Source organism: Ambystoma mexicanum, chromosome 11 (genome assembly GCF_040938575.1).
Source record: "Ambystoma mexicanum isolate Mex_15411 chromosome 11, UKY_AmexF1_1, whole genome shotgun sequence".
NCBI lineage: Eukaryota > Metazoa > Chordata > Amphibia > Caudata > Ambystomatidae > Ambystoma > Ambystoma mexicanum.
In genome coordinates this window covers 188,034,599-188,056,737 of record NC_090934.1, presented here as the reverse complement: position 1 = coordinate 188,056,737, position 22,139 = coordinate 188,034,599, and the positions used below count along the sequence as shown (strand labels likewise).

The window sequence follows — 22,139 nt, the reverse complement described above, 5'->3', positions numbered from 1 at the left end:
CTCCCGTAGCCGGGTCCTGGCTTTGTTGACTTTGGCAGTGAAGGCTGATTGTACATTGTCACAGTCCACCTTAGATGGAGTAAAGGGTGGAGCTAATGCCTTGGGTTTTTCTATTGATTTTAGTATTTCAAACAATTTGCTTGTGGAGTTACCGGCTTTACTTATTTGCTCATTGTAGACATTTCTTTTGGTGTCACATATTCTTTTTTTGTATGTTTTTTCACACTCTTTCCAGCTGTCCTTATTTTCTTGGGAGGGATTTTCCTCCATCTGTCCTCCCTTCTCCTCTTTTCCTTTTTTAAGGTGGTTAGGGTGTTATTAAACCATTTCTGGTGGTTGCCCTTTGGTCTAACTGTTTTTGTTCTTAAAGGGGCTATTTGATCCACCATAAGGTTGGCGTGACATCAACAGTTTGCGATCAATTTGTTGCAGGAGTCCTCGTTATTAGAGTCTTTTAATGTATTGAGTATACACTGTTCCAGATGTGCTGGCTTGATGTTTTTGTAGTTGCGGTTTTTAATTTTGATTGGTACATTCTCTTTTTTATTTCTTGTAGGCATATTTAGTGTCAATGAGAAGAGAACGATGGAGTGGTCTGACCAAATACATGTTTTGGTTTGAAAGTCACTTGTCTCCAAATTGTTGGTGATTAACCAGTCGAGTTGGGTACCATTTTCCATGGTAGGTTCCGTGTTTCTAACTCTAAAGTCGATGTTGTTAAGGATGTTCTCTAAGTGGATGGCATCTTTATCCTTGGGGTTCCTGTACCACCTGTTAAAGTCCCCCAAGACCAGTGTTGTGGTATCAGGTCCCTTCAAGGAGTTTAATTGCTCTGTTAAATTTTCATTAAACTCCAAAATCAGGGATGGTGGTCTATATAACAGGATGATGTTCAGGCAGTGGTTTTCTGTTGGGGTGTATTTGAGAAGGAGTATTTCGCAGCCAACACTTGAGCTGGTTGCTGGAAACATTTGAATTGAGTCTCTGGTGATTATGGCAACTCCCCCTCCATGCCAGTCTCCCTTTCTTTATGATGTATCACATAGCCCTCTGGAGCTGCTGTGGCGCAGGTTGGTCCTACAGGATCCTACAACCATGTTTCTGTGATACAGGCTATATCAATGTCTTCCACTGTAATTAAGTCGCGTACATCTTGTGCATGCGTTTTGAGAGAGCGCGTGTTGATTGAAGGAAATGAAGGAAAATATGGTCACTGTTTGTCTCGCGCCCAAAACGTGTTTGTGGTAGACCATTATATTTGAAAAACTACGTGGAATGAAGACACAATGTTCCTATTAGCTTGTGATACGTTTATGACATATTGCTATCTGACATATTACCAATGTCTACGGACATTGCCTGCTGCTGAACAACCTACAAAGTCCTTCCTTGCTGCTCACTACTGGCCACTCCTCCTCCTGCTTAGGCTCGCTTTTAAAATCACCTGGCAGAGTGAAGCATAGCCGAGTGAAGTAGAGTGTCTGATGTCTGGTGGACCGGGGCCGATGGACAAACACAGGATGTTCAGAAGTTTTTAAAATTGGAAAGTGAATGAGAAGGGGCTGATGTTGTCACCAGGGATTCCAAAACCAACAGCAACAATAACAACAAATTTGGATTCGGACACTGCATTGGGTAAGATTAAGTCTACCACCTTAAACGTTGCGCTGCTCTCTTCGCCTACTGTGCAGATTTCAAACTGCACGGCAACACCTTATCCCTCTCATATAAAAGAAACAAAATTAGTCAAAATGAGTATTAATCAATGTCTATTGGAACCCTGTGATGATCTCAAACAAAGCCTTTATAGACCAAGTAGCAGACCAGTTGGATGACGCATATATAAATTAACAGTCAAAATATGTCATCATTTGTGGAGACCTAAAAATCCCGGATCTAACAGAGAACAGGCATGGTCGAAACTGGAATCTTGGAAACCCTCAGTCCACCGGGCGGGTTATGTGGAACTCACTGATGGATTCCAAAGACATGCACCTGCTCAACGGCAATTCAAAAGGTGATGTACCATCGCAACCAACTTGGGAAAGCATGGGGCGTGCCTCAGTGCTCGACTACATCTACGTATCTAGTTATTTTTTGCCCTTGGTGAACAAGTTCCAAGTGATCAAAACAACTAACAGTGATCACCACATCCTCCTGGAATGGAAGGCTGCTAGACCTGGCAATAAAGAAAGAATGTCTACAGCAGTCGATGTGTGTAACGGTGGGTCACACCTGAAATTATCCACCAATAAGATAAGGAGTTTAACAGCGGATTTTGGAGCAGTTGGCTCATCAGTCGAATACACTCCTCTGCTGGAACAATTTAGCATCCAACATTCCAAGAAACCCAACCCGGTCCCCAGTCATCAGCATGCTTTCAAGACTGAGCCAGTGGCCCGGAGAAAACAAATCAGGAGGTTGGCAAGGGTAGCAAGGACATCTGACTCACATAAGAATCATCAAATAGCATCTATGGAAAGAAGAAGATATAAAAACTGGCTTTGTTCCATCAGGCAGCAGATGTAGCAGAGCGATTCAGAAGAAACGCTTAGAGTTCTAGCTGGGAGGGACCCAAGGAGCTTCTGGTCACTGATACAATCAAAAGGGATGGTTTCCAAGGAAGAGCAGTCTAACCCAATAAGTGAAGAGAGCTGGATAAACCATTTTAGAAGCCTCTACACCGTGGTCCCAAATAATACACCAAGCGGCCATGTCACCCATAGCGTAGAGCCATGTGTATTTTCTAATAACATCAGTGATATCGAAAGGCGAATACAAAAGTTTAACTCCTCAAGAGCACCCGGGCCAGATGGGTTGACCAACTGCATGCTGAAAGAACAGTATGGGCTGATTTCATACACATATTATTTAATCAAGTAACAATCTCCCATCAAATTCCCAGTTCATAGAGGAGGGCGATAGTGGTACCAATTCACAAAAAAGCAGTTCGAGAGAATCCATGGTATTATCACACTATCACACTGTCCCTCCTGGACGAAATTATGAAGCTTTACGACTCGATTATCCTAGACCATTTCCACATTTGGTATCGGCAGGCCAATTGTAATGACCCGTTTCAAACAGGTTTCGTCAAGGGACTGGGAACTTCAGTGAATATTCTTTTACTTCAACTAATGAAGAGTAACCCGGGAAGCCGCAAGCCTAGGATCTTTTGTGGCTTTTGTGGACTCGGTCCAGGCGTTTTACCAAATTGATCACCGTAAATTATGGAGCAAATTTGAAACAAAAAAGTGCCCTACATCTTTGCTTGAACCTATCACGGCTATGCATTTTAATACCACACTGAGAGTGAGGCTGAACAAAGCTGGCCTCTTATGTAATGAAATCAGCACCTCGGGGGGTGTCACACACGGGTGTCCGATGGCACCAGCTCTCTTTAACTTTGTTCTTGAAGACATGCAGGAGTCTTTTGCGTCAACAAGATCTTTTCCACCAAAGGTCGGAGGAGTTCAGTTACCCCCCCTTACTGTATCCGGATGACATCGGTCTAATCGATTAGACCCCGTAGGTCTACAAAGACAACTGGACTAATTACAAAGTTACTTTACATTACATTAAATGGCCTTGAAATTAACAAGGAAAAAACAAAAATTCTGATTTTGGCAACTCTAACAAAGCGAAAAAATGTTTTCTTTGTATTTAGATGGAGAGGAGATCGAGCAAGTGCACTCCTTCAAATACCTAGGTGTCTGGTTAAGTGATTCAAGACCAGAAGCCCTGATGATATTACACCTGCGAGCAAAAATCAAGGACCTTACTAGTCAAGCATGTGCATTAAACCGCAAGTTTGGCCGTTTTTTGGTCACGCCAGCTCTTCGTTTTTACAAATCAAAAGTGGTTTCAGCTGTGACATATGGTGCAGAAGCTATGTTTAATATTTCTGAGTCCTTATGGTCACGCCTTGAAGGCATATTTTGGAAAAAGGTGCTGGGTGTTCCGTTATCAACACCTATTGCTGTTATTCTGAGAGAATTGGGGCTCTCATCTTTGGAAAGTACTGTAGAATGGCACAGACAAGCCCTGTTCAGGTAATGCATTATGCCTTCATGCCACGCAATCTTGGAAATGCTGCACAGTGAATTTATGGTTGCTGTAACCCAATCTTGAACAGTCAGAGATTGAAAACAATGAAATGATTGGCAAAGATTGGAGGTTCATTTGATCAGCTAGTGACCAAACCTACATGGGTAAAAAAAAAGTTTAAAGGGCAAGACTGGATCTCAACTGTTGGGGCAGCTGCCAGCTACCAATCTGTTGCCCTTCTGCCTCCAAAATGTCATAAATTAAACGTGGTATGCGACTACTTAAAGCAGTTTCCTGATAAGATCAGGGATCAATTTTTGCAATCTCACCTGAACCTTCATCCCACGAACGAGATACTAGCAATTCGTGGACTATCACAAGGAAAAAAATGTTGCTACTATAAAGATGATTCCAAGGTTGAAACCCTAAAACTTCTCATAGCACTGTGTCCGGCTATTAGGGATGCACGAACATTATGCTTCAGACCCCTTCTGTGTGAATTGTAGATTTCAGACTCAGAAGTTTGGTGGAGGCTTTTAAAGGAAGGACGTAACACTATATACGTAATTGCAGTGGGTACATTTCTGTCTGAAATTTTGTCTGAAACCTTGAACTTTATTATGTTAAGTTATTAGAAGAATGGACATGTTAATCTTTCAAGGACGATGTTCATTTTAGATATTTGGATGTAAGATTTAGGATATTGTGTTATTGCTAAAAAATTGTTGTTTCAATTTGGCTAGTTAGGTTATTATGAAATCAATTTTGTTCCTTTATATAGTTCACATGTTTAATGTCATAGTTCTTCATTACCACAGTGTAAATAGTGTGTTAATATTATAGTGTAAAAAGGGGAGATGCGTGGCATTCCATAGGAGGTATGTAAAGAATGTAGAATATAGAATATGGAATGCAGGAATAAAGATGCAAAAGCGAGGCTGTTAGAAGAGTTGGAAGAAACTGATTTAGGAGCCGGTGGGCGTTTAGCTTGATACTTCAAAAAAGAAGAAATTGTTTCCTTACTTGCATCTCTGATCATTTTGTAGCCTCATACCAAAAAGGGAAGCTGTGCAGGGACATGAAGTGGGAGAAAAATCTGAAACGTAAAAACCCTTGAGAAAAGGTTATTTCAAATGGAACAAACTGAATGAAACTAAACAAATAAACTGGAACTGATTGTTCCCTTTATCTGAATAAAATAAGACTGCCTAAGGAACATTGACAGCACTATAAAGAGAGCCGGAGGCTTATATATGGGGAAAAAACAGAAGCCATCCTTATTGAACTCTGCACGAAAAAGTAAAAAGACAAAAGTCATCCTTGTTAAATTCTGCATTGAGAAACTGAAAATACCTAAGTGTTAAAGTGTGAGCCGAATTTTGTGAACTGCTTATTTTTTTAACTTTGAAGGAAGCCTGTAAACTCTTTGTTGCATGACCGGTAATGTGTGGACCTGGGGTCTGAAACTGTGCCTTGACCAAGGAGCTGTTATCAAGAAACAAACGAAAAGCAAAGGTTAAGTTCCTGGCTCTGTGACCTGTAATGGGTGGACCTGTGGTCTGAAACTGCGCTCTGGCCAAAGAACTATGTGATACAAATCAGGAAACTTGATGTGGTGAAAGCAGACATCCAAGTGTCACCAGACTTGGGAAAAGGAGTCCCGAACGGTGAAAGTTCAATGGAAAGATCAAAGCTGCAAGGTGATTTTCTATCTTCTAACACAAATTCGACACCTCACCCCAACCCCAACACCGCGCATCCTCACACCTCTACACCTAATAGCTGCACCAGACTGTGCAGACTGAGGACACGCACACTACCTAGGTCCTTCTCATCGCAACACATCCCAGCATCACTCAGAAACTATAGATTAGGTTCTCGCACATCTGTCTCTCACAACTTTGTGGGTAGGATTCCCCACATCCCCACACCGTGTTCCAACCTCACACCCACCACTATACCATCCACCCCACCCAACTTCAAGCTGAAAAAACAAACGAAACAGCGGCCTCCCAACAGAAGTCAGGTAGCACCTACACTCAAATGCGCATTACTTAACACTCGATCGCTCACTGCCCATGCCTTAGAAATCAACGAGCTCATCTCCAGCTTCGACCTAGATCTGCTAGCCATCACAGAGACTTGGCTGCATGAAGCCTCAGGCCCCGCCATTACCCTAGCTGTACCAGTAGGCTACTCCATCCTTAGACAAGACAGACCTACAAAATCAGGGGGAGGGGTTGCCATAATCTATAAAGACATCCACCATATCAGGCCCACACCCCACACATGGGAAGGGAATGCAGACATACTATCGGCCAAACTATCCCTCTCTCACAACAACACCATTAACATTCACGTCATCTACCGGCCTCCAGGACTCCCAACCGATTTTCAAGGGCAAATCACGCATATTCTCAGCGAAAACCTAAAAAAATCCACCAAAACCTTACTCCTAGGTGATCTTAACCTAGGCTATAATGACCCAAAGGACAAAACAGCAACCTCCTTCCTCAAGGACCTCTCCAACCTAGACTTCACACAAAAAATCCTGTCACCCACCCACTCCAAAGGCAGAACTCTTGACTGGCTGGCCGACCATAACTGTAACTCCTCTATCACATCCAACACATTCCTCCCTTGGACAGATCACAGCTGCATACAATTCTCTATCCCTACGTTACCTACCAGAAAAACACCAGTACATAAATCCGCCACCCTAGCCAGAAGCTCCAAAAAGTTAACTGCAGACAATCTACTCCCCCTTCTCAACACCCCATGCCTCGCCCCTCCTTTCCCTCAAGATCCTAACATCCTAGCAGACATACTCAAGGATACGCTCACCAATGCTATAAACTCCATCGCTCCTCTAGAAGAGAAAAAAGAAAAAAAATCCTTCCACTCAAACGCATGGTTCACAGAGGACCTCCAAGCTCTGCGTGACAAAAAGCGCCAAGCACTTAAAAACTGGCAGGCCAACCCATGCGACATCACCAAAGACTTATTCAAAGTCACTGCAAAAAAATACAAAACCGCCATCTTCAATGCCAAATCTGAATCATACAACCGTCGAATACTAGACTCAAAGTGCCACTCAAGAGAACTCTTCTCTATCTTTAAAGAGCTCACAGTGCCTCCCACTTCCTCTGACGAGATCATCAAGGATGAAGGCTGGTGCAACAGTATCCAAGCCGCCATGCTCAACAAAATAGACCTCTTACAAAACAAAATCCGCGACCACTACAACACCTTGCCAAAACAGAGTCGACACGTAGATTCCCAATCCCATAGCAAAACCACTAACATTCCCAAATTTGCCTTTAAAGAAGTTTCAGAACTAGAAGTCCTGGACATACTGAAACATCTGAAACCATCGACTTGCAAAGCCGATACATGCCCCCCTAAATTAATCAAGGACTGCGCTGAACCACTTGCCCCAATCATTACCGCATTCATTAATGCCTCATTCAAGTCCTGCTCTGTCCCAGACAGTCTTAAAGAAGCCTGGGTGCGCCCACTTCTAAAAAAGCCCACTCTCGACCCCACGATGCCTAACAATTACAGACCTATAACAACTGTCCCCTTCCTTCTCAAGATTCTAGATAAAGTGGCACACAGCCAAATCCAACTATACCTCGAATCTAACTCCATCCTAGGCACCAGACAGTCAGGCTTCCGCAAAGGTCATGGAACAGAGACTGCTTTGCTGGACCTAAAAAACCAAATAACCAAGATATTGGACAAAGGTAAACCCGCCCTTTTACTTCTCCTCGACCTCTCTGCGGCATTCGACCTAGTGGACCACAAGACCCTCACCTCACACCTCTCCCACTCCGCACATTTCTCTGACCAAGCCACCTCCTGGATAACCTCATTTCTTGAAGGGAGGGCCATGAAAGTCTTTTCAAACATTTCGAGCGCAACACCATCCATAATACACTGCGGTGTCCCTCAAGGCTCCTGTACAGCACCTACGCTTTACAATCTATTCACTAAGCCCCTATTCGAGAAACTTGATGCACTTGGGATTGCCTACACCAACTACGCCGACGACACCCAAGTGCTCCTCCCTCTATCAGGCTCATACCACAAAGACGCCCTAGCTCTAAAACTCATATATGCCACCATTCAAGCCTGGATGGCCACTAACGGCCTATGTCTTAACGGGGATAAGACTGAAATCCTTATCCTCGGCCAAAAATCCACACTGGCCAGGCTAGACAGCTGCTATGCCAATTTCAACATCGACAACTGCACTATCCCAGTCCTATCCTCTGTGAAAACGCTAGGGGTCTACATTGATGCAACCCTGTCCATGGACAAACAAGTTAGTGCCATTGTCTCCGCATCTGCACTAAGCACTAAACTCATCAACGCCATTAAACCATTCCTTTCCAAAGAAAACTGCCTTTCAATAGCAAGAGCTACCATAGGCGCTAAACTTGACTATTGCAATGCACTTCTAGCCGGCACCTCTGAAAAAAACCTAAACAAACTCCAGGTCACCCAAAATAACGCTCTAAGAGCAGCATTAAACATCTCCAAAAGGGACCACATCTCACTGGCAAGGCAATCAGTTCACTGGCTCCCTGTCAAAGAACGCATCACCTTCAAGGTACTGACTACTACCCACAAATGTATCCACCACACTGCACCATCATATCTCTCAGACACCATTCTCAGACAGACCTCATCCAGACCTACCAGACTCTGCTACACTAACCAACTCACTGTACCACGCATCCACAAGATTACAGCCGGGGGGCTGGGTTTCCCCTACATAGCACCAAAACTTTGGAATAATCTCCCCCACGCTCTAAGAGCAGAAGGCTCCCTCACAGCGTTTAGAAAAAAACTCAAAACCTCTCTCTTTAACTAAAATTCCTCTACCTACTGCCATTCAGGCACACACTGCTAACTATTGCTACTGCCCAAACTGTATGCATGTATGCCTCTGTATGCTGTAACTAAGACGCGCTTTCCCTGTAACCAGCGCTATTCTGTAACCAGCGCCACGATGCCTCAGGGCTGATTCTGTGCGCTTAACAAATGCGAATAAATAAATAAATAAATAAATATCTTAAGAACTTACAATAAGCTTGTCTGTGTCTCCTTCCATGATGCCAATCTCACACTACCTACCATTTCACTTTCTCTTGGCACTTACGGCCCCTGGTGGGGGACGACTAGCAGATTTTATTCTCTTAAAGATATTATTGAATGCGAATAATTTTGATTTTAAGATCTAAAACTCGTTTCCAATGTTTGTTTGGAAAGTACACATGGAAGTGGACAAATGTATAAAGTGGATTGACGGTCGCAGACACTCTAACACCCCTCCCTGCAAATGTGCACTGTAAGAAACCAAAGGGAGTCTCACCCGCTTGTCCTCTGGGACTTGTCATCCAGGTGGCCAGGACACGGCCACCGCTTTTGGATCTATTTCCTGGGGGTGGACCAGTGCAGGAAAATTACCTGGGTGAGGGGCTTTGGGGAGTGGGTGTGAGGCAGCCGATGGTGAGACGTGGTATCCCCCCTCGTTTATCTAACCCCTCCTATTCTTTAGGATTCTTGAAGGTCGCAACTCCCCCTCCCCCTTTTACACAAACACTGGGCCAAGGAAGAGGGTGACAGAGAGTAACATTAACTTTCACACATCGTACTGGACATATCCTGCTAATCGGGTCAGGCAAAGTCGGCCACTCCTTAAGTGCATACACATGATACCAATTAGCTTTCCTCACATGAATAAAAGGCAGAACCTAGAGACACTCTGAGCAAGGCGGAATACGAGTATGAGTAGAACTTCCAAGACAAAGGCACACCTACTGGAGCAGAGCAACGGGCCAAGGGACGAGAGCAGCGGATCGGAAACCCCAAGAGTTCCCTACTAGACGTTGTTGCATCCGAAAGGCCGTGAAAGACACATGGAGAAGGCTGCAACCCACATCAGAAGGCTGTATTGTATTCCAAGGATGCCCGTGACCCTCCCAGGTGAACAGCAAAGTTGGGGAGGAAAGACCAAGCCTGTGGTACTAACCTTGACTCGTGAATTGGAAATCATAAAACGACGGAAGAAACACACACAGCCGGTGAGTTGGCATGCGACCTGAGCGACTGGTGTGTGTTAAAGTTTGAAGTGCCAACATTATATCGCAATTGAAGGCTGCACGTGTTAACTTTGAAGTAAGGACAGCTGTGAGATCAGCAATACTAAGTAACGGAGTGGTCCGGCGAAAGAAAGTAGCCCACTCGAAAGTCTTTGTGAAAGGTGCATTGTTTGAAACAATGAAGTGAATGAACAGCAAAAGTGAAGTAAGCAAGATTAACTCCTAAAGAAGGGAAGAGTGAAAGTTAAAACGTGAACTTTGAATCAAAGTGGTCCTGCGGTGGTCTGTAGAGAAAGCCAAACACAGTCGAAAGTCTTTGACATCCGAGAAGTGGTCTGAGCCCAACAGAGGTAGTCCCGAAGTATAATAAGCTTTGGAAGGGAGCCCCCTTGCAAGTTTTGTTGAACTTTGTTGTGAGAGGTCTGAGCCTGACAGAGAGGGACCTACATGATCTATGGTCTGAAGGGTCTAAGCCCGACAGAGGGAGACCTATGTGAACTTTTTTGTTGAAATATTATTTGGAAGTCAGGAAAAGAGACTTTTTTACATGGAAGGCCAGACGCTCTTCCCTGCTGAAATATTCTTTCTTTTTGTTAATTCTACTCTGCCTTGATTCCTCCAGAGAGTGACGGTCTCGAGCAGCTTTAGTTGGTTTGGGTCCAAGGAGTGCTTTTTCCTTGCTTTCAATACTCACACTTTTTGGAATGCTTAGGCAGCAAACATTGGTGGGACTTGGGTGCAGCATCATAAGCCTTCACTCTGAGGTCATTAAACATGAGGTATTTGATCTAAGCACCCTCTGGGCAAGAAGCCAGGAGAGTCAGCTTGACAGATAACTGGTTCTTTTGCCATATAGGCACTTGTGCATAATGCACAGTAACCTAAAAGAAATTCTACTTTCCATGGGAACCAATGTAATTCCCTCCTTGCTGTTGACACATGGACAGTTTTTCACAGGCCCTCAATAACGCACAACTATACTAAAATGCTGCACTGCATTCGAGGCAGGCCAACACGGACTGTATCCTTCTGTGGCTAACCAAACAATTTGGAGAGAAATAGCAGATTTCTTTCTGGATCTTCCCCTGGACCACCAAGCTGTGTTCAAGGAGGCATTGCTGAAGTGAAACTTGTAGCACACAATTTCCTCGAGTTCTCGGTGGCACATATTAATACGGTCGGTACAGGCATATACATCAGTACATACATAAGAGATAAGGGGAGCTATGAGAGAGCACGTTAGTGGCGGGGACTAGTGGAGGTTGGAACCTGTATGCCAGTCAGACCCAGATCAGGACAGAGCCGCAACAGGGGAGACTACGCAAGCCGAGCGCCTCAATTCAAGATAGAAACGCAAACTAACCAACCCCACTAACAACTTCCCTTTCTGCATACACCTCTCAAACTCAAAACCAAACACAACCAAAACCTACAACACAAACTTCACTAAATTGCAACAACAAACACACATAGCCTTGCACAACAGTACACAACGAGTACCGGCCGCAAACACCCCAGGCCCAGCCAACGGACCCACCGGGCTGAGGCTGCCAACAGCACATCACTGCCCTCTTGCACTTTTCCTGCTTACTCCCACTAACTCAACCTCCCCTCCTCTTTCAGAGCCGCCAGAGCGCCAAGGGACCACTACGGTGGTGATAGCGCGCGGTACAAATGTCCTTTAACATTAACATTAACATAACATGATACTTTGTGCCTGGATGCATGGAACTAAATTCATGGCTGATGTCCAGGATAACATACTAGACGTTTCCTTTGTGCAGGTTGACCTTTTTCATTCATCAACAGATGATGAACTAAAAGAAAGGCCAGTTCACAAACTGCCAAAATCGCTCCCTATATTATGTAAGCTGGCAGCAAAATCTTTCAGCCATCCTATTCCAGCCTGTAATACAGATCTAGGTCCTTCAGAAGCTTCAAGGGGTTTCAGGAAAGGCAATCAAGACAACCTGACAGGATGCCTTTCCTTAGACAGCAGCGCACAACCGCCAAAGAGTTTTACCTGACCTCTTAACCTCATCAGCCTCTGGCCCTAAAAAACAATAAGGTGGGTGCCCAGGTCTACAGCACTCCAGTGGAGGGCAGGATGGCTCTACATTCACTGCAGTGGTGTCACCTTTTTCAACACTTCTGCTCCTTTCAGAAGTTTCCACTGGGCTTTCACTTATCTATGTTCCCTCTGCCTCTTGCCGTTATTCCACTGTTGCAGATAAGCTCTACTCAGGTAAATTGGGCAACCAATTCAAGCTCAGGCTGCCAAACCAGTTTCCCTTTCAGACCAAGGCAAGGTGTTCTAGCTGAGAATCTTTGCAGTTCCAAAGAAGACCCAGATGGGCCTGCAAGTTGTGCTGGACCATTCCTTCCTAAACCTATACCCATCATAGGAAAATTGAAGATGCTGACGCCAGCTCAGATTGCTGAATCCCTCTGCTTGGCAGATTGGATGTGCTCCCTGGACCTGAGGGGCGCATAGTTGCATGTCCCAATTTGGCAACTGAACCAGAAGTTTGTTTACTTCTCAATCATGGGAAGGCCTTTTCAGTACAAAGTCCTGCCATTTGGCCTCTTGCATCCCTCCGGACAATTGACTGAACAGGGCCAGCTCGCCTAGGAAGACTATGGCAATGGTTCAGGAGCTATTGGATGTCTTCTATGATGAATGGGTTTCAATCAATCTCTATAAATCAGGACTAACACCCTCCCAAACTTTGACCTTTATTGGTTTCATGTGGGACAGCATGTGAGAGTTTTCTACACAGGACAGATGCAGTGACATTCTTCAAGCCCTGCACCACTTTCTGACGAGTTGCATTACATGGGCATCGACGTATCAGCAACTGTTGGGGCTAAGGCCAATCTACATACATACGGTCTCCAAGGCCAGGCTCAGAATGCACATTTTTCATCTTCACCTAGCATCTGCTTGGGATCTGGAAAATGGAATCCAGTCAGACAAAATATATATACCGCTTGGCTTGAGGGAAGACCTCCTCTGGTCAAAGGACAAGAGCAAAGTGATGACTAGAGTGCTGCTTTCTCCAGCCCTGCACTCTTTCACAATCACAAGGGATTCATCCTTGGAAGGGCAAAGAGCAACTCTGGGCGCTCATGTTATGTTCTTTGCGCAGGTCAGGACAAGGTCGAACATATAAACCTTCTGGAGCTTAAAGCAATTGGCTAGCTCTAAAGTCATTCTTGCTGCTAGCTCGAAACCAAATGGTGTTAATCAGAACAGATGGCTCAACATCCATATCCTACATCAACAAGCATGGAGGTGCCAGGTGTCCTCCCATGTACCGGTTGACAGTGCAAAAATAAAATGGGCACTGAGCCAATGCATGTCTCTCCAAGCAGTTCACTTTCCGAGTCACAGCAACAGCAGACTGGCTATAACCAACAATGAGTGGGAACGTCATCAGGAAGCTCTCAACCCAGTTTTTCCCGCTTTGGGGGAACCCCCGAGGTGGATCAATTTGTGCCATCAGTGAACACCAAATGTCCCCTCTTCAGCTCTTGGGAAGGGCATGGGGAGGGGTCACTGGGGTTGCATTACAGATTCAGTGGAGCAATCTCTGGTGTTATGCCTTCCCTCCAAATCCCATTCTTCAGAGGGTTATCCGTGATTTCCACTTGTCGAAGGAATGCAAAATGATTCTGGTGGCTCCCTCCTGTCCTTCCAGGATGTGGGTTTCAGAGCTACACTGCCTAGCGAACCAGGGTCCCCTGAGATTGGACATTTCCCATCAGCTGCTTACTCAACAGAAGGAGAGGTTCATTCACCCATCTTCGACCTCCCTAACCCTAGTAGCATGGTTACTGAGAAACTGACACTAGTTCAGTGGAAAAGATGCACATTATTCAGTGTGCCACATAGGATCCACTTAGGGTCCAATACAAGATCAAATGGACTTGTTTATGTTCCTTGGTAGAATAAAGAAGAACAAGTTACTAACCAGCTGGTAACGTTCTTTCGACTGGATGTTCCTCCAACGTATTCCACATCTTTGACATGTAATGTTCACAGCGGTGTTACTTCGGCAATTTTTTGCCAGAGGGCGTCCTAGTCGATGGCGTTGGGTCGATGTCCCTCAAAGGCCTCCGTCGAGGGCGACGTCACCGGATGTTATAAATAGGACACACTGCGCCCATAGCCTCAGTTTGATTTTTCCTCCATAACGTGTGACATGCTCGCTTGACTGCACATAGCCTTGAGGGAACATAAGCTGCAATAGCATAGGAAATTCTCCAGAGGGGCAGATGTGGAATACATTGGAGGAACATCCAGTCGAAAGAACGTTACCAGTTGGTAAGGAACACGTATGCTTTCTCACCATCGGTTGGTGGAAGAATATTGTTTTTTTTAAATCTTTTCTATTGACTATTGTACATAGAAATAGTTATTTTGTTTTTAGTGATAAGACACACACCATGGAGGCGACAAATTAAAATATAACACATCGATCTCCACTTTTGTGTGCACCTATTAGACACCAGGAAAGTGTTTTAGAGAGAATAGGGACAGGATCTCTACACCATTTGTAGTCGGCCCAGCAGCTCCAACTAGGGCCCTCATCCATTTGGTACGAGATCACTCACAGCTAGGGTCATTTACGTGTTTGGCTAGGGACTCAGCCATAGGAATATCTTTATAATTACTTAGCCTTCTGTTTTCTAAGTGTTACAATAATTGGGCATTAACGGAGGGATTTGCCTTCTAACTCTCTTTTGTGGTTACAAGTAAATCCCCCCTCGCCTGAGATATGCAGCCACCACCACCATTAGCTTGGTGAAGACCCTCGGGCAGAGGTAAATCTGAATGGCAGGTCCTGAAACTGAAAGTGCGAGCTGCCATGCGCAAACCTCAGGTACTTTCTGTGCTTTGGATGAATCGGCACATTAAAGTAAGCATCCTGTAGGTCCAAAGACACCAACCAATCCTGAAGGCAAAGGGCCTGGAGGACCTGATAAAGAGTGACCATCTTGAACTTGTCCTTCCTGAGGAGTTTGTTCAACCAATGCAAGTCCAAGATGGGTCTCAAGATGGAATCAAAAGATATGGGGAATACCATCTCTTGTTCCTCTCCGCTACAGGCACCACTTCTATAGCGCCTTTCTCCAGCAGGGTCAAGATTTCCTGCACAAGGAGCGGATCCTGAAGCTTCAAAGAGACAGTCCCCGGTGGATTGTCGTGAGGCCGCTTTAGGAAGGGAAGGCAATAGCCGTGGGCTATTGTATCCAGAACCCACGCATCCGAAGTAATACCTCGCCATTCTTTGAGATGCTGAGACAGTCTGTCCCCAACCTGCGAACAATGGAACATGGCCTCATACTTGTTATGGAGCGGCTGCGGCAGCGCCTGAAGGCAAAGAGGCAGCTGACTGAGCAGCTTTGGCACCTCTATTTCCCTGACCACCACGGGTACTTTTAACGTTAACCCCTTTGACTGGTGGCTCCTCGCATCCTACCAAAAGAGGAGTAGTAACGAAACGAACCTCCCCTCCAGTGCTGTCCCCCAGGACGAAAAGGCAGAGATAGACGCACAGCTGCGCGCAAAGATTTAGCCACAGCTTTTGAGGTCTGCAACCTCTGAAGGCTCTCGTCAGCCTTGATGCCAAACAAATGTGCACCATCAAAGGGCATGTTCAGAAGACGGGCTTGTACATCCGGAGCAAAACCCGACTTCCGCAACCATGCAAATCTCTGTATAACGGTGCTCGCAGCCATGAACCGGCTAACACTGTCGGCCGTGTCCTATCCCGACTGATGGGATTCACACATGGAATCCTTGCCATCTTGCACGAGAGCAAGGAACCCATCCCTTTCTTCCCCCTCGGGAATATGCTCAGCCACTAGAGAAACACAATTCCACACAGTGTGTGAAAATCTTGCTAAGGCACAAGTGTAGTTGGCCTACCAGCGACATTCTCCCCGCAGAAAACACCTTGTGTGCCCAACCATCGAAGCAATTGTCATCCCTATCAGGAGGGGATTAGTAGGGTACACCGCCTGCCTCGAAGTGGCCATAGCCGCCTGAACCACCAAACTCTCGGGAGTGGGGTGAGAGGAAAGGTAGCTGGGGTCGCTCTGGAAGCGCAGGTTTTTTTAGTTAACGACTTGTTAACCGGCAGAAGAGATTCTGGTGTCTGCCAAGCAGCTGCCACCCTTTTCTGCAATGTCAAATGAAAAGGTAACACTGGGTCAGAGGACGGACCTTGATCCAAAATATCTGTTAAGTCACCCAGAACAAATACTTCCTGAGGACTAGACCAACCAAGATACTCAGTGACCCTAGCCATCGGTCTCCTATAAGAGGACTCAGCATGAGCCCCAGGCTCAGGCCTGCCAAACTCCACCTCAGGAGAAGTGTCCAAGCCACCGGCATCATGGAGAGATTGACCTAACTCTTCCAAATGACTGTCCCCGGAAAATACAGGAGCCATATCAGGCTCAACAGGGTCAAATTCCAAATCTGACCTCCTCATCCTCATAACAAATCCCACTACTAGGACTCTTAAGAACCCAAAGACTAAATCCCGACTCTTAAACTATCCTAGCATAAGTGCCTCCTCTTCCTCTACCATCATAGGAAACACATCTCCACTAGTAACCCATACTAAATGCCCCAAAAAGATCACCACACCACCACAAGAACCACCCCCTCCGTTACACCTCAAAGCAGTTCTCATTAATGCACGGTCCATACCTGCACACGCCACAGAAGTACATGACTATATCACCGAACAACAACTTGACCTACTTACAGTGACGGAAACCTGGCTCCACCAAGCATCAGGACCCTCACTCTCCATTGCCATTCCCCCGGACTACACCATCCTTAGGACAGACCGAATAAAATCAGTACGGGGGGTAGTAGCTATTATTGCTAAAACCCATCTCAAAATAAGAACCTCCCCTATCGAGAACCCAGACGGTTACGAAGCCCTGCTAGCCAAGTTAGCTACAAATCATAAGACCACTATAAACATAATAACTATTTATAGAGCACCTAATGCTAAATCTCAGCCAGACTCAGATATACCTCTACTGCTAACGCCACTTATTAAACCAAATACAAAATGTCTAGTCCTAGGAGACTTGAATTTAGGATTCAATGACACCCAAGACCATAAAGCAGCAGCACTATATAGTGCACTCAATGACATGGCATTCACACAACTAGTGAACGCCCCTACCCACACAAAAGGGAGAACATTAGATTGGATACTACCACTCAATACCACAGTATCCATAGATTCCTTTAACCCGATACCCTGGTCAGACCATCACAGTATACAGTTTTCTATTTTGTGCAACGAACCAGACCCACCTAAACCTATCATTGAGGAATCTTATGTAACAAGAAACATCCGGAAACTTACAGCAGAAAATCTCAACCCTCTTTTAGCCACCTCTCTCAATAATAAAAAGATCAATACTGAAAACCCCTGTGCCCTAGCTGAAATTTACCATAATTGTCTTACCAGTACAATTGATACCCTTGCACCCTATGTCAACAAAACCAAACGCAAGGATAAAAAATCCTCTTTCTGGTTCAACGAGGAACTAGTCGCTCTTAGACGGATTAAAAGATTGCTCGAACACCGGCTCAATAAAACCCATACATTAGAAGCTCTGGAAGCTTTCAACACTGTAAACAAAATCTATAAATTAGCCATCATTACCCTTAAAGCAAATGCCTTTAACACCAGAATCAGTAATGCATGCTCTGACAGCAAAGAACTGTTCACCATACTCAAAGAGTTGGAGAACCCGATCCCCATAATCAACCCAGTCCAGCCAAGTAAAGAATGGTGCACCACTATTCAAGATGCACTGGCATCCAAAATCAAACTATTACAAAATAAAATCATCTCCAAAAGAAAGCTCCTTTCCGATAAGCCGTCCACGTCCAACCAAATTTCCATGAACATAGTAGACACTACCCCATTCTTCAACTTCTCACCAGTCTCACATGATGTAGTACTTAATACCATAACTAAACTTAAAGCTTCAAACTGCAAAGGAGACCATTTTCCAGCACACCTAATCAAATTATGTGCCCTTACTCTCACACCCATAATTACCAATTTCGTGAATGCCTCTTTCCATACCAATCAGGTCCCAGCTAGCATTAAAGCGGCGTGGGTCACACCTCTACTAAAAAAAAACACTTTAGATCCATTAGTACCCACAAACTACCGGCCCATAACGACTGTCCCCTTCCTACTTAAAATTATAGATAAAATAGCCTACAACCAAATACAAACCCATCTCGAACAAAACAACCTGCTAGGAGCCAGGCAATCTGGATTTAGGCCTAACCACAGTACAGAGACACCCCTCTTGGATTTGAAAATCCAATTAGATTCTATCAGAGACTCAGGCAAACTAGCCTCCCTTCTGCTACTGGATTTATCAGCATCATTTGATCTAGTAGACCATGACAAACTTTGCGACACCTTAAAAAAAGACTTTAGCTTCTCTATTAACGCTACTCAGTGGATCAAATCTTTTTTAACGGACCGCACATCCAGAGTTGCCATCGGTAACCATGCAGCAGACCCTATAGTAGTACCCATAGGAGTCCCCCAGGGATACTGCCTCTCACCCACCCTCTATAATGCATATACTAAACTCCTTTTCTCGGCTCTAAACGATATGGGTGTCATCTACACTAACTTTGCAGATGACACACAGATCCTCATCCCCATCACAGGTGACTACACCCAGGACACTGACACTATCAACAAAGTGTATTCTATAATTCAAAACTAGATGGCCCTAAACAGCCTCTGCCTTAATGATGAGAAAACTGAGGTCCTCATTGTGGGCTCCCAAAAAAGAATAAGCACCCTCCACGCCAACTACTCTCACATCAACATTGACGGTACACAGATCCCACTACTCAAACAAGTTAAAACCCTTGGGGTATATATAGATGCCAACCTCACTATTCACAAACAAATAGCAGCCTCTACAGCCTATACAGCAAAACCTATTGCACTCAGCCGCCAATTTCTCACCCCTACAAATTGCACCACTCTGGCCAGAGCGCTGATCTTAACGAAACTGGATTATTGCAACAACCTCTTCCTAGGAACCTCCAAAACCAACTTAAATAAAATCCAAGTACTACAAAACAAAGCCCTTAAAGCGGCTCTAGGCTTAAAGAAATCAGAACATATATCTAGCATCAGAAGAGAAAACCATTGGCTGCCAATTGAAGCAAGAATTATCTTCAAAACACTCTGCACCGTCTACAAATACATCACCAATAAAGCGCCTAGCTACCTCAATCACACCATCAAGAAAAAAACCTCCTGCAGGACTTTGAGATCCAATAAACTGGCCCTCCTGGAAGTTACCCAATACAAATATAGTAGAGCAGGAGGAAGCAGCTTCAAAGTCCAAGCCCCATCGCACTGGAACGCACTACCCTTTAGTATCAAAAATGAGGCCTCCCTACTAAGATTCAAAAAAGCTCTGAAAACCTGGTTATTTAACAAATATTAACCTAACTGAATGCTTTGGGTCACCGCCCTCTTTGAATCTAAACAGCTAACGTAGCCCATGTCCTTCATGCTCCCCTAGGGCTCGCCTCTTGTAACTAGTGTTCAAATAATATGTGACCTGCTACATTGACCAACTGAATTGAGTATAAGAAATGTGATCATATGAGTTATTTGTATTTTAGTTAAATATGTTCTGTGTGACGGTAACTGTAACACTGTATAAAAATGCCTCAATTTATTGAATTTTTGCCGTGATACCCGCGGGTCTGGGCGAGTAACAAATGTAATAAATAAATAAATAAATAAAATAGCTATTATCCAGAGGAAGAAAGAACTACTGCCTCAGGGCAGAAGAGGGTCTGGACTCCTTAACAGGCCTCACAGACTTGGAAGTAGCCTCCCTTGGAGGATCCACAGTACCAGGGACTTCCATCAGTAAATTCCTGCCAAAAGGCCCCGAAGGCGTCGAGGGCGCCGACGGCTTCGGTGTCGACAACAGCGCTGAGGGCTGGTGTGAAGGCAAAGCTTCGACATACGTATCTGACAGACACGGCACAGACGGAGTCGACGACACTCTCGAGCCCTTACCAGATTTCTGCGGTTTCGCCGGGGACGAGACCTGGATGCAGCACGTCTCTGGCGATCAACCTGAACCTTGTCCGAGTGGGACCACGAAGGTTCCCGATGAGTATTGTGCCGAGGACCCGAGCCCGAAGGCACATGAGCCACAGACCAAGACCATTCCCTGCTGGCTTCTTCCGAAGGCGCGAACGGAACTGTGCCCTGGGACTGAAAAATCGCCAGCATCTGCTCCCTGAAGGCTGCCCATTCCTCCGGAGTTGAGGACTTAGTGGGACAAGCCACTTTTCTCACGGTGCCTTCCTACTAGGAGGACAGGGAAGGCGACCAGCGACAGCGCTTCCTGGAATGCCGAGACAAGGAGGACCACTCTGGGACCGAGATCCCCTGGGCTTCTTCAAACAAGGAGAGTCGCCCCTCGAATCATCGGTGGGCATCCCCTTAGCAGCTTTACGGAACCTACTGGGTTTAGAACCCCTACCTACATGTAACTTCCCCTTACGCTCCCGCAAGGCCTTGGCAGTCAGCGACTGGCATTTTGAACAGTCGTCAGTGTCATGACTCTCGCCCAGACACCACAAATAAATGCGGTGCAGGTCCGTAATCGACATCTTAGACTTGCAGTCCTGGCAAGTCTTAAAGCCAGACCGCATAGTCGGAGAGAAGAATACATATTCACGAGGAATACATGAGGCGCGTCGAGTTCTCGAAGAATTCACGTTTGCGGAAAAAACGGAACTGAGGCTACGGGCGCCGTGCGTCCTATTTATAACATCCGGTGACGTTGCCCTCGACGGAGGCCTTCGAGGGACATCGACCCAACGCCATTGACGCAGGACGCCCTCTGCCGAAAAATTTCCGAATTAAACCAGCTGTGGACATTACATGTCAAAGATGTGGAATACGTTGGAGGACACAATCCATTTGAAAGGTAGATTATTTGTACTGCTCTTTAAATGGCGTACTGTCGTTTTCTGCCTACTTGGCCCAGTCAGGATACTTGTCACACATATCTGGCTGCGATTGGTGCATACCATAGCTTGAATGAGGTAGTATTTTCCAAAGCATCTAGACGGTTTATCCTGGATTCATCCTCCAGTCAGGCTTCTTCACCCTGTGTGGGACTTCAATATTGTACTACGAGCTTTAGCTCATAAATCCTTTCAGCCAATGGCTGACATCAAAACAATTACATGGAAAAAATAACCCTTTTGCTGATTCCATGTAAAGAAATTAAGACTATTCTTTTTTTACGTTTCTTGATTGGTGCCGTGACTCGGATGTGTCACACTGCGTGGTGCAGCAAAGGACTGGAAGCATGCCTCCTCCTGAATACACCACTGTGCACACCTAGAATAAGGTAGGCGTCCATGTTAAAAAAAAAAACTCCATGGGATTTATCAGGAGGAGATGAAGAAAGCCGGTGGGTGCCGTGGATGTTGTGCTGCCCAGGGAAGTCGAGAATTGTTCCGCTATGGGGGGAACCTAAAGGGACTTATTTAGTGACTCAGCAAATATGGGTTGGAAGTTCTGGATTAGCAATGCGGTTCTAGTAATTGTATTTGCTGTTTTATTGCTATGGTTTTGGCAATTGTCTACTACTTCTACCCTGTCATAGATCTGGCAAATAGAGGGAGTGGTAATATAGGTAGTCTGGTCATGTGATAAAACACTGCAAGTTTCAGGTATATATATATATCTGAGTATAGATTGAATTTGAATTGACTTTGGTAGCTAGGGGCACTCCAAAGGCACTTCTTTGGCTGTATTTTTGTTTTAGATAGGGAAAATAAAATGGGATCGGAGAAACTGGATTTGACTGGTGGCACGGTAATGCCCAACATATAAATAGGAAGAGGCGAATGGTTGC

At 45.2% G+C, this 22,139-nt stretch overlaps 1 protein-coding gene across 2 annotated transcripts in view; it reads left to right on the top strand.

Annotated features, from left to right (window-relative positions):
* LOC138503207 (pancreatic secretory granule membrane major glycoprotein GP2-like) overlaps positions 1-22,139 on the top strand; it is a 964,255-nt gene that overhangs the window by 483,224 nt on the left and 458,892 nt on the right. The window lies entirely within an intron of this gene.